General features: G+C 40.0%; 1 long non-coding RNA gene across 10 annotated transcripts in view; it reads right to left on the bottom strand.

The window, feature by feature from the left end:
• The window catches only part of LOC106506349 (uncharacterized), a 411,165-nt gene extending 399,497 nt beyond the window's left edge, over nucleotides 1–11,668 (bottom strand). For all 10 annotated transcript variants that reach the window (XR_014829258.1, XR_002339158.2, XR_014829257.1 and 7 more), the window contains exon 1: nucleotides 11,490–11,668. This is a non-coding gene — a long non-coding RNA (uncharacterized LOC106506349). The remainder of the gene's footprint in view (nucleotides 1–11,489) is intronic.
• Between the last annotated feature and the right edge of the window lie 795 nt (nucleotides 11,669–12,463).

Below are 12,463 nucleotides of genomic sequence, written 5' to 3'. Positions count from 1 at the left end.
ATTATTGTACACTTTCTTGATGCCACCATACATTCTGAAGTCTGAGGAGGGCATTTCTACTGTCCAAGGCATGAAAAAAAGAGTAAAACAAATAGACTTTCAAGTAAACAGTATTGGTCAGGAGTAAAACTAAAAAACAATTAACAACGAAAACCAAGATAGGTTAGGTCAGAAAGGAGGGAAGGTGGAAAACCAAGCCAAAGGAAGCCAGAATGTCTGGATGAACTTGACTAAACCATCTTTCTTTCAAGCAAGGTGAGAGTGTGGTCAATGCCCAGCAACATTTAATTCTTACTCTTACGTAATGAGATTTTAAGTTTCTATGGGGCTAAAGAGCACAATTTTATATGTCTTTAAAACACCCTCTTCCAACCTTCCTGCAGTGCTGAGCTTCCACAGTGCTCACACAAAAATTACTTATTGATGAATGTATGTATTTGAGTTCAGAAACTCCAAGACTGAATATTCCTTATGTCATAATGACCACCCAATGGATTTTAAGTTTTCTACTTTTCAGTAATTTGTGTAGCAGAGATGCATCCAAATTTGCGCAGTAGAGAAGCATCCCATAGAAAGTCAGAGCTACTAACTGTCAAATCTACATGAATGATAGAAATAAAAGCACTAATAATTTAATTAGGTTAGGAGAATTAGACATAATCTTGCTTCATGTACTGAATTATTTCAGCCTGAGGAAATGGTAACATTAAATATTTCTCATGACACTTCTATAATGCTAACGGATATTATTCTCTTCATATCATGATTAAAACAAAAATGTGAGAACTGGTAGTGAAACTCTAAACAAAGTCTTATGGAGATTAACAAAAGAGACCAATGTCCCTTATAGATAATCGTAATGAATTTGGAGGGACACTCTTCCCTCCTTTAGCATCTAGAGAGTATCATAGTTAGCAGAAGGAAAATGTTACAGAAGATTAAGATGAGGATTTTCCTTTAATCCTCAGGCTAAACTTACAAATTCAGCAGAGGAGTTGTCCTCCAGAGTTTGGTAGAGAAAGCAAACACAGCTATACAATTCAGTAGTTTCCATCACTTACATATCATTGTTTGGGTATAAGCAACAACAAGAAAAAAACTACATTGGCTACATCAAGAAAAATGTGGAAACAGTAAAGTCTATGAGAAGGCTTCAAAACTCTGATAAAAAGCTAGGAAAAGAAAATGTCAGGCTTAGAAACTGGCAGGAATCAGACATTCTCAGCAGTCTTGAGACACAGGCAGTTCTCCAAGTCTCTTTTTGGAAGAATGAGCTCCAAATATTTTGTATCTTTATGTCACTAAACTCAGCTTCCAAGGAGAAGATTCCCATGAACCTTGCTTAGTCCCATGGTTAGAAGGGCCAAGACACCTTGAGTAACTATTGCATTAAACCATTTACAAGGAGAGGACAAGTGATTCTTCCCCTTCAAACTTGGGATTCTATGATTAAAAGAATGAACATCAGGTCATTCTAAAATGACAAACATCCACTGCAACCACTAAGGTCTAATCCAGGTTTTAGTAAGAGCAATGCTAATTCTACCACTCACCTTGATTCAGCAAACATCAAATTTTGTTTTCTATCCTGTTGAATATAAAAGTACCTATTAAGTACCTATTAATATCCATGTACCTTTATATGTAAATAAGTTAATGATTGCACTAGAATCTAACTTTTTAGGTCCAAAACAGTTGGCTCTACTTTGGAAAAGTAGTTACCGGTTCCAAGAAATGGGATAATCTTACGCCACAATTTTAACTGTAAATTTCTTACCATTAGTGCCACACATCTCATTTTCAAACTTTCCCTATGTGGGTTAGGTGCTAAGTGCATAGATTCTGTAATAAAAAAGTGAGGAGATTCACTATGGAACCATAAAATGAAAGGCTATTAATGTGACAAATCATTTAGGGAAGTTTTCTATCTTTCATCAGGCCTTTACCACAGCATTTTATTTTTAGTAGGTAAGTGTTATCTTCCCAGGAGGTGGTAGAACTAGTAATCATAGTATGACATAGTAGCAGGAACTGTTTAATTGTCTTCCAAAATAATGTTTTTCTTTACCTCCATAATAATACAGCAAAACAATAGCCAACCGAAATAAAAACTATGATTCTCAGTCTTCTTTGTAAAGGTCATGTGTCCAAGTTTTGCAGATGAGATAAAGCTTCATGTGGCTTCTTTTCAAACCCTCTTGAAAGACTTTGGGAAATGCACCCTTTTTTTATTTTCTTCCTATGACCCTTCTTTCCTGCCAGAGGGAATGTAAAGATGAGGGTACGATCTGGAACAGCAACCCTGGACTGAGGTGATCTTGAGAATGGAGACTTTTCACATCGTAACAAGAGAGAATAAACCTGAGACCCTGAAAATTCCATGGAGCAGGAACGTTACTGAACTTCTCTCTTGTTTAAGCCAGTGTTTAGTAAGGATTACTAGAGAGTGAAAGAGTTCCTAACTATTCAACTACCGTCCCATGCTTATGTGTGAGCACATGACCCAGACTTAGCCCATTACAGGGCTCTGTATCCCCACAGTGATGGCTGGCCTAACAATGAGCACAAACTCCAAGTTAGATCAATCTGGGGCCTTCAAAGAGACCATATATATACGATCCTCCTTTCTCTGGGGCTATTTAGTCTAAATGACCTAAGTATTGCAATGGTTGCAACCTCTTAGTTTCTCCCACCACACGGAGAGATTTTCTACAGTAAGACAATGTAGATGGAACACAGAGGGAAGCAAAGACAGGAAGAAATGTGGAGTAGAAGAGACAGAAAAATACCTGACACTGTAAGTTTCTGATACCTATTGTACCCATAGATTTACCTGTTCTTTTCAGGTCTCATATGGTGGGAGATGGGGGCGTGGGTAGAATTAAGTTACTTTCCTGAGTTGAGGTTCTATCACTTAATCACATAAGAAATCTAAACAAATCTCTTTATAAAATGGCCATTCCCAAACACTAGTTTTTTAGCTGCCCTACCTACCTCCAACCCTCTTGGGTTTTGTAGATGCTCTTACTACCTAGTATAATGGAAAAAAAAAAGAAAAAGAAAAAGAAAACAGTCCATTAAGTGAAAACTCCTTTCAACTTTCTAGACAATCCTAATAATAGCATGTGATCAAGCCTGTTCTGTCCACCCATTATCCTTCTCCCCTTTGGTATAATCATGGGAAAATTCGTCCAACTTTTCTCAAATTAGCATTTTCCCTCTTCTTTCATTCATTCATTTCTTCACTAAATATGCATTGCACATGTGCTACTATACATCAGCTACTGGGTTTGGCTCTAGGGATATAAGGATGATTAAAATTCAGCTCCTATTCCTAAACTCACAGCCTATTAGAAGACATAGGCATAGAAACAGACAAATGATCATTATTGTGTTAAATGAATAAAGACATGCATAGAGCTTTAGATGAGGAAAGAAAGCAATTCTCTAACCAAGCAAGTGAGGGAAGTAATAAAGAATAAAAAAGAAAGCCTAAGAGAAGGGAGGCATTCTAAGAGTTGGTAGGAGTTAGACAGAGGAGGAATATTCCAAGCAGAGAAACCCATTCTAGAGGACACAGAGGCAAGCAGCAGCATGGTGGGTGCAGTAAGCCACAGTTTCAAGTTGATAACTAAGTTGAACCAGAGAGCCAAGAAGTGAGGTCCTTTACGGTAACTGTAACAGAGAGTCTAGTATACAGAGTGGAATTATCAGGGGATTTTGAGCAAAAAAAAAAGTGACACGATAAATTTTACATTTTATAAGATCACTCTGAGATGCTCTGTGAAGACCATAGAGGGGGAAGGGCTGAAACACAGAAATCTGTGAGGAAGGCATTTTGGAAGTCCAAGAAATAAGTATTTCAGCTTGGATAAGGGTGAATATGGTAAGAAATAATTCAAAAATGGAGCTAACAGGATTGACCAATGGATTAGAAATGGAAAGGAAAATAAACTAGAATGATATGAATATTTTTGGGCAGAGCAACTGAGGAAATCAAAATATAATCTACTAAGATTCAAAAGACTGGGAGAGAAAGTTTCTAGAAGAAAACAAGAACATTATTTATGATTGTGGTGATAGAGGTGAAAATTAGACAAATAGAGTCTAGACTAAGAGGAGGAATCAGGAGGGAAGATAGAAAGGTCAGAATGCATTAGCACTTCCAAAATAAGATCACTCAGAGAATGGGTATAACTAGAAGAGCGATCCAAAGAAACTAAGGCATTTCAACATTCGGAGGCTGGAGAGGAAGATCTAGGAAAGGAAACAGAAGAAAGCTGCCAATGAGATCCAAAGAGTGTCAGAAAGAAAAATGTGAAAATATTTCTAGGATGAGGAAGTAATCAAATGCTGCTGAGTACTTTTGTTTTCAAATTTACGATTGGAAAACATTTTCAGCGATGCCATTCTTTCCTTCTCTGTCCCCTGGCCTTAACCCTTACTCTGTCTTCAATATAGCCCTGCCATCCACCAGTTGTCTCCTAGCAACCTGGAAAGTAGATCTTTTAAGTTTTAGCATCTCTTTCCAAAGATAAAGTAACTAAATCATATTTAATATGTATCAGGGGGCAATAGTTTAATAGTGCACAAGACAGCAAAAGCAAAGAAAAACAGGCTCAAAAAGCAATTACCTTGGACATAAAATTAGAAGTTGTTTAAATCAGGTGAAAAATTTTGCAATCCTTTATATGTTTCTAATTCTCTTGCCTCTACAACTCACTGAGGCAGCATTACATACAGCTCAGGGATTACCCCAATTTGGAAGCTTCAGTTCTTTCCATTTGGAAAATGATTCTGATTGATAGTATTAATATTAGAATACTGCATCAGAAAAGCTATCAAATATTCATTTTTAAGTGTTTGTAACACCAGTTTTCATTACACAGAGTGACCGTGGAGATCGCCTATGATAGCACTGGCAATTTCACAAATTCTAAGACCCACCTAAGGTTCTCTTGATTAAACTTTGGAAGCCAAGACTAGGCCACCGGCATCAGTTTAAAAAAAAGTATTTCTTACTGTGCAGTCCCTGGACCAGAAGCAGCCGGCATCACCTGGGAAGCTGTCAGAAATGTGAATTCTCAGGTCCCAATTGAAGACCTACTGAATCAGATACCCTGGGGGTTGAGATAAACAGCTGGTGCTTTAACAGGCTGCCCTGAAGATTACCATGTGCAGAAATGTCTGATTAAGTGCTAAACTAAGGGAGGGAAAGGAGAGGGCAAGGAATACAGAAGAGGAGGACCAGGAAGAAAGAGGATAGAGAGAGAAAAAGGGGAGTAAGGGAGCAGAGAAAAATGAGGGCCCAAGGAGGAGACAAGGAATAAGGAAAGTGAGAGAAAAGCAGAAGAATGGCAAGGAAGTAGGAGCATGAAGGACAGCAGATCACAGGTGTTCTTTGATGGCTCTATATGAGAGCTTGGATAGAGGATAAGCAATTGGGTAGAGGATGAGCAATTAGGGGGTCTATTACTTAGAAGTGAATAATCACCTTATAGTAAGTACTTTAAGAATTAATTGAGACAAAACGCTTTTCCAGGGGCCCTGGTGTCTAATATTAGTAATATCTGAATAAAAGCATAGGTCACAAAACAGCTCAATATTAGCTAAAACAGCCAGATCAAAATCCTTAATTTCCTCCCTTGTTTTGTTGTTTTCTGTTTTGGCCATACCTGCAGCCTGTGGAAGTTCCCTGGCCAGGAATTGAACCCACACATCTGTACCCAGAGCCATGGCAGTGATAATGCCAGATCCTTAATCAGCTGAGTCCTGAAGGAACGCCTTTCCTCCATTATTAACATTTCTTTTCTCCAGAGCAGATACCTCTTGGAGGCCTACTCTCCATCTAACCAGCCTGTTGGCTTTTAATTCTGCTTTCATTCTAGATCCTTCTTCACTGGCTATATTCTAATTGATCCAGCTGACTTCCAAGTAGCAAGAAAAAAAAGTCAAAAAAGACACCATTTGGGGAGTGATGTGACTTAGTCTGTCATGTCTAGTTCCCCATATAACCCAGCCTTGGTTGAGAACAATGAATGAGATTAACATTTGTTCACATGGAGACAGGAAGATTTTCCATTTAACAGAGAACCAAACAGAAGCAGAATCAAATTGTTTTTTAGTCTCCTTTGACTTCCTTATGGAGACCCAAGACTTCCTGGAGTTTTATTACCAACAGAAAGCACCTGAGAGGCCAACTAATTCCAAAGATTCAGCTCTTCTTTGTTGTTTAATAAAAATCATAAAATCCACCTGGCTAGTAAATTTAAAGATAGAAAAACAACTAATTAAACTTAATTGGGTCAGTCTGGGCAGGCTGATTACCCTATTTGATTGGCCTCAGGAGAACCTGATGATGGATTCATGAAGTGAGACTTGGCAAAGGAAAGCCTGAAATCAGGACAGGTGCTACATTTCTGTCTGACTGGAGATGTAATTTTTAGGGAGAAATACACAAGAGATTAAAGAGGAAACAGTGTACTGGGGAAGAGGACCACCGACAAGTCACTTCAGGCCCATCCTAATTTCTCAGAATGAAGCAAAGGAATTAAAATAGTAGTAAGACAGTAGGCCTATTTTATAGGAGGCCCTGGATTTCCTCCACCTGAATTAACAAAATGCATTAGATCAGGTTCCCCCAAGTTCTTTCTTTCAACCCAGAAGAGGAACCAAAGAGAGCTATTTGGAATGAACTGATCACATCAGTGATGGGCAAGTTTGTCTGAGGGACCCCAACCACAAATTCTACAGATAGGAGAACGGATTCTTAGAATTTGAAGACAAGGTTATTCCGCCAGCATACATGTTTATGATAAGCATTTATTCTAGAACTCCTTCTTCTGAACATAGTAATAGTTAATCTGGTGAATTAACCCTGGGTTAATACTAGATTAGCATCAAGATTAAAAAAAAATTGTGACATATGAAAGTGATTTTTACACCTAGAAAAACTACTTTAGAATTTCATTCTTACATCTTGCCTCCTAGAAGAACTCAAAGGATTAAATGAATTTTCTTTTAAGATTATATAGATTTTCAAAATGACTTGTGGAAAGCTATATTTAACTCATTAGAATTGTGGGTTAAAAACACACATTTCTAAGCCCCAAGCCAGGCTACTAAATCAGAATCTCTGATATTAGGTCCAAGGAAATGTTTCATTTTGTTTTTGTCCATGCCTAGGTTATGTGGAAGTTCCTGGGCGAGGAAGTGGATCCACACCATAGCAGTGATGATTCCAGGTCCTTAACCTGCTGAGCCATGAGGGAACTCCAAAAAAAATGCTTCCAGGTGGTTGTGAGTCACTCTAAAATCTAAGAAATATAACTCCTGAGTATGAGACAAGAAATTGTCTTGCTTAGTAGCAAGGTAGCGAGGGTTTAAATGGCAACCCCATCATATTGTATGATGGTATGACTTACCTTAGGCCAATCATTTTACCTCTTTGTTCCTAAAATGAAGATATTAAGGGCCTTATCCCCAAAAGTTATGGCAAAGATTAATACATGAAAAATATTTAGGACAACACCTGGCTTCATAAATTTTGCCTCTTGCTGTTATTAACAGGAAGATTACCTAGGTAAAAATAGTAAGCCAATCAAAAAAGTATGTCTAGGAGTTCCCGTCATGGCTCAGTGGTTAATGAATCCGACTAGGAACCATGGGGTTGCAGGTTCGATCCCTGGCCTCGCTCAGTGGGTTGTGGATCCGGCTTTGCCATGAGTCCACAGGTGTCGTGGACTATGGGCAGTATGAGCAGACCCGGCTCAGAACCCCTGTTGCTGTGGTTCTGGCGTAGGCTGGCGGCCACAGCTCTGATGGACCCCTAGCCTGGGAACCTCCATATGGGTGTGGCCCTAGCAAATGCAAAAAAAGTTTGTCTCAGTAAATCTATGCGGTAATCCCATTTTACTGCATTTTTGCAGTTTCTGTATCATGCTAGACACTCATCATTAAAAGCCAATTTTTACAGATTTTGCAACTTTTGTCCTTTTTTGGGAGGGTTCTTTTTAGGGCTGCACCCACGGCATATGGAGGGTCCCAGGCTAGGGTTCAAATCTTAGCTGTAGCTGCTGGCCTATGCCACAGCAACAAGGGATCTGAGTCATTTGCAACCTACACCACAGCAACACCAGATCCCTAACACACTGAGCAAGGCCAGGGATCAAACCTGCATCCTCATGGATGCTAGTCAGATTCATTTCCACTGAGCCATGACAAGAACTCCAAAACTTTTGTCTTTTACTGTATTCCCAACACTGTGAAATCTCTTGAAAGAAAGAGAATAAATCAACACACAAGGCAGATTTCTATGGCACAAGGATAACTCAAGAGGTTATGAAGTGCCTATCATGTGGCAGGAATATCCACACATGACTGCAGGAGGAAATAGGTGTAGATCTTATGACCCTCCACTACCCAACATAAAGGCTGATGACCTAGAGGGAAAAAAAAACTCATACTAGCCACAATTATCAAAAATGAATTAAATCTATTACACGTATTATGAAATGTTTCTCATTCCTCCACATAGGTACATTTTTCAATCAAAAATAACAAAAGAAGATAGTGAGTTCCATATCATGGAAAGGCCATATCCATGTTATCTGTGCTTCACCAACTATAGTTTTTAATGCTGTTCCTATAGATGGATATGCATGATTGCATTTAATTTAATCCTCAGAAAACTGTACAAGCAAGATAATCCTTTTCCACAGGGCAGGAAAATAAAGTTAGCAAGATGAAGTAAACTGCCTCTGGTGGCATTCTGCATTCAACTGGTGGCTGACTGTTTCTGGCCCCAAATCCTGCTCTTCATCATTTGACCTGAACAACAGATACAAAGGAGCCTGCTGGGTGTCCAGCTTTACCAGCGCCTGAGAACAAAGCAGAGATGTGCCCTGAGGGCACATTCAATCTCATAGGGAAGCTAGAAAATGAATACATTCTGAGCAGCATCACAGGTGTTGTGGACTAGGCAGTATAAGGAGTTCTGAGAGCACATATCGGGGAGACTAATTTTACTGTGAGGATGGGGAAAGGCCTCAAGGAAGGGTCATGTAACCAGAGAGATGAACAAGGAGTAGGGTCTATAAGGGCAAGGGAAAGTGTATTGGTGGTGTAGAGAACGGCACACATGAAAAAAACCCGAGCAAGAATGCAATATTTCAAAGGAAAAAAATAGCCAGGAAGGCTGGATCATTGGAAGCAAGGGCTGAAAAGAGACCAAGAAAGAATATATGGGAGGTCTTGCAGGACATGTAAGGTTTGGAGACATCATCCTAAAATCAAATAATAATCATAGTAAAATGTAGAAATAAAATTTCAATGAAAAGCTTAAGCAGATGAAAGCCCTGAGCAGATTTTTCTGACTTAAAAGGCTCTCCCGTATCAGTGACTGGCACAGACGTATTAGAAAACTATCTAGACTTAGGAGTTGTCAGACTCTGCTGAGTTTGTTTTTGAGCATCAGATCCATGGCTATATGCTTGCCAAGTCAACTCATATACCACAGATACAATAAGTACAATAACTACGCTGCAAGGTCTACTAAATGATAGCTCCAAGCACCACCTCTTATCTTGATCTCAAGATGTATATCATCTGTTCCTCGGGGTTTATTGTCTGCCGCTGTGTAATAACAGCACCCCAAGCACCCATTAGAGTCTATTTCACTGGTAACTTCTGCTTACTTAGAAAGACCCTCATTAATCACCTTCTGGAAATCAAAGCCAAGTACAGCCTCTGTGCTGACATATATTTGCAGTCTACCAAGTACTAGAACCATGTGTAAAGACAGAACAATTAAAAAAAACAAAAATCTGTATAGAGAAATAGCCCTTTTGTGTTGCATTGATAAGTCACTGGCTGTCTTAATAGTTTTTCTTTGGAATTACTGACTAGGATGAAACTCAGGGTGTTCATCTTGAGTAATATCTTCGCCTTCCTCACACCTTCTAAACTTCAACATTTCACTAACTGATTAGCTGCAGATTTAAAAACAGGTGAGTAAATAACTGAGCTGATTTTATTCCTCTTTGATTTGCTGAACTATGAACAAGATTACCAAGTCTGCACCTTTGTTCCCTTGCTGTTTCTATTCTTCTCTATCGCATGTATACTTTCGTCTGCTAAAATTTCCCCTTTGGCTAACCCAGCTCTGCCTCTTCACACCTCTCCTCTCCCCACATTCCTACCTTTTAAAGACTGAGTTCAGAACTAACGTGTTTGCAAGGATATACTCTATGCCTTAGAGGCTGAAGCCACAGAATGCAAAGTAGAAATGGAAAATAAATAACATATATTGTAATCTGATGTTGTAATTCCCATCAGTGCCTCCAGAGCATATACGCAAAGGTCAGGACGCTGCCCTGACGGAAGAGATTCTACATCAGGGAGGTTTGGAAGGAAAATGTTCAGCAGGCTCTTTTCCTGTGAGCTGATTGTTCAACCTTTAACCCACCACAGGCTATCCTTAAATAAAACTTTGCATGCTAGTATGTATTAAATACTCTTTGAAAATGTTCCTAGTATGTCTCATGGACTTACCCTAAGTTGACTCTAATGAGTTATGCCTTGGTGTAACTGCCTTCTCTTGAGTGGGGATAGAACTTGCTAGTGTTTCTAAATGGCAGATTAAGGCAAAAGTGGTATCAGGTCTTTGATTAAGGTACTTTATATAGCAAAAGTGATGCAGTGTCACTCCTATGACTATGTTACACTATATAAGACTCTGACTCAAAGAGGACTGGAGAGAGAGAAACGCTCCCTCTGGCTTTGAAGCAAGCCGCAATGTTGTGAGCTGGTCTATGAGGAAGCTCACAGAGTATGGAACTGGGGGTGGGGGTTGAGTCTAGTAGCTGAGAGCAGCCCCCAGCCAACAGTGAGCACTAACACTGGGACCCTAGTTCTACAGCTACAAGGAGACAATTGTCAACAACGGTAGGGAGCAGAGAAGCAGAACATCCCTCAGGCAAGGCTAGGGTGAAATTGCAGGCTCCAAAATACTGGGCAGCAACTACAGCTAAGCTGAGCCTGTATTCCTGCCTCATGGAAACTATAAGAAATGGCTAGGCTTTTTTTCCCCCTTTTCCTACAATACTTTAGCAATGTTCCGTTATCTTCTTACATCCAGCTTTCTGTTGCAAAAAGTGTGATGTAAAACTGATTTAGAACCCTTCATAGGTGATCTGCCCTTGCTCTTTTGTAGATATTAGAGGTTTTTTTTGGTGGCTTAAACAAATGGGGATTTATATTCATAGTACATCCTTCTCCAAAAAGCATGAATAGAGACACTTCCGGAACAGTAAAAATGAGGAGCTCTGTAGACCCTATCACTTGTGAAAATATCGTAACTGGTGAAAATAGGTAGAAAAAAATTAAGTCTAGGTATTATCCTAAGGGCGTACAGAAAATGGGAAAAAAACTGAAGAAAATCTATGCAGTCTTAGTAAGAACAGAGAGAGTCTGGCATTTTGAGCATTTACCTTCTCTTTCTCCAGCTCATCATGTCAGCTCCACTCCAGGGAGCTGCAGCCAAGAACACAGGAATATTTTTCCCCAGAGTTACACCATCACCCCTGGCAGGGCAGGGCACTGGTACAACGCCTCCTCCAACTCTGTGTTACATAAGTCCTATTCCAGACAAGAGCAGATGCGTGGTCTCATGCTCCTTCCTCACCCAGCCCTCACTTAAATAGTGGAAGTCCGTCCTTCAGGTGCATCAGATCAAGAATACGATTCCTGATTGGCTCTTCTTCACTTGCCTGTAAGTAGGGCAAATTTTCTACACCTGAGGAGGCAACCAAGACCAGACAGTAATGACTACACAATGACCCACTTGTACAGAAGGGATGTCATCTCTTGACAAGTGGGTTACTGTCCTTTCCCCCAACTGTGGAGCAGTGATACAGAGGTTTGGGTAATGAGCAATTAAAAGGAGGCTTATTGCTCCAAGGGAGCAACAAGCTAAACCATGGACCAGGTAGAAGTTTAACAGAGAGCACCAGGTAAAGAGATAACTAAGAAGATCCCTTCTGGGGATGGAGTTCCCATTGAGGCTCAGTAGATATGAACCTGACTAGTATCCATGAGGATGGAGTTTTGATCCCAGGCCTCCCTCAGTGGATTAAGGATCCGGTGTTGCCTTGAGCTGTGGTGTAGGTCGCAGAAGCAGTTTGGATCCCAAGTTGCTATGGCTATAGTGTAGGCCAGCAGCTACAGCTCTAATTTGATCCCTAGCCTGGGAACCTCCACAAGCCTTGGGTGCAGCCCTAAAAAAAAAGGACAAAAAAAAAAATCCCTCTTGGGGGTAGAACAAACCTCAAAGGCAAGCTTCAAAGACTACCCCTGCCGAGAATGGAGTTTAATTGAATTGGGCTGTGGAGCAGTTTATGCCCCAGGACCTTGTTGAAAACAATAGAACAATCAGCCAGCAATTAGAAGAGGCTGGCAGCTGGGT

The sequence above is a fragment of the Sus scrofa genome, chromosome 15 (genome assembly GCF_054392235.1).
Source record: "Sus scrofa isolate SSC_HxYL_T2T_F1_AM1 chromosome 15, Sscrofa_HxYL_maternal_Yorkshire_Landrace_v2.0, whole genome shotgun sequence".
In the NCBI taxonomy this organism is placed as follows: domain Eukaryota; kingdom Metazoa; phylum Chordata; class Mammalia; order Artiodactyla; family Suidae; genus Sus; species Sus scrofa.
This window is presented reverse-complemented; position numbering and strand designations above follow the sequence as displayed.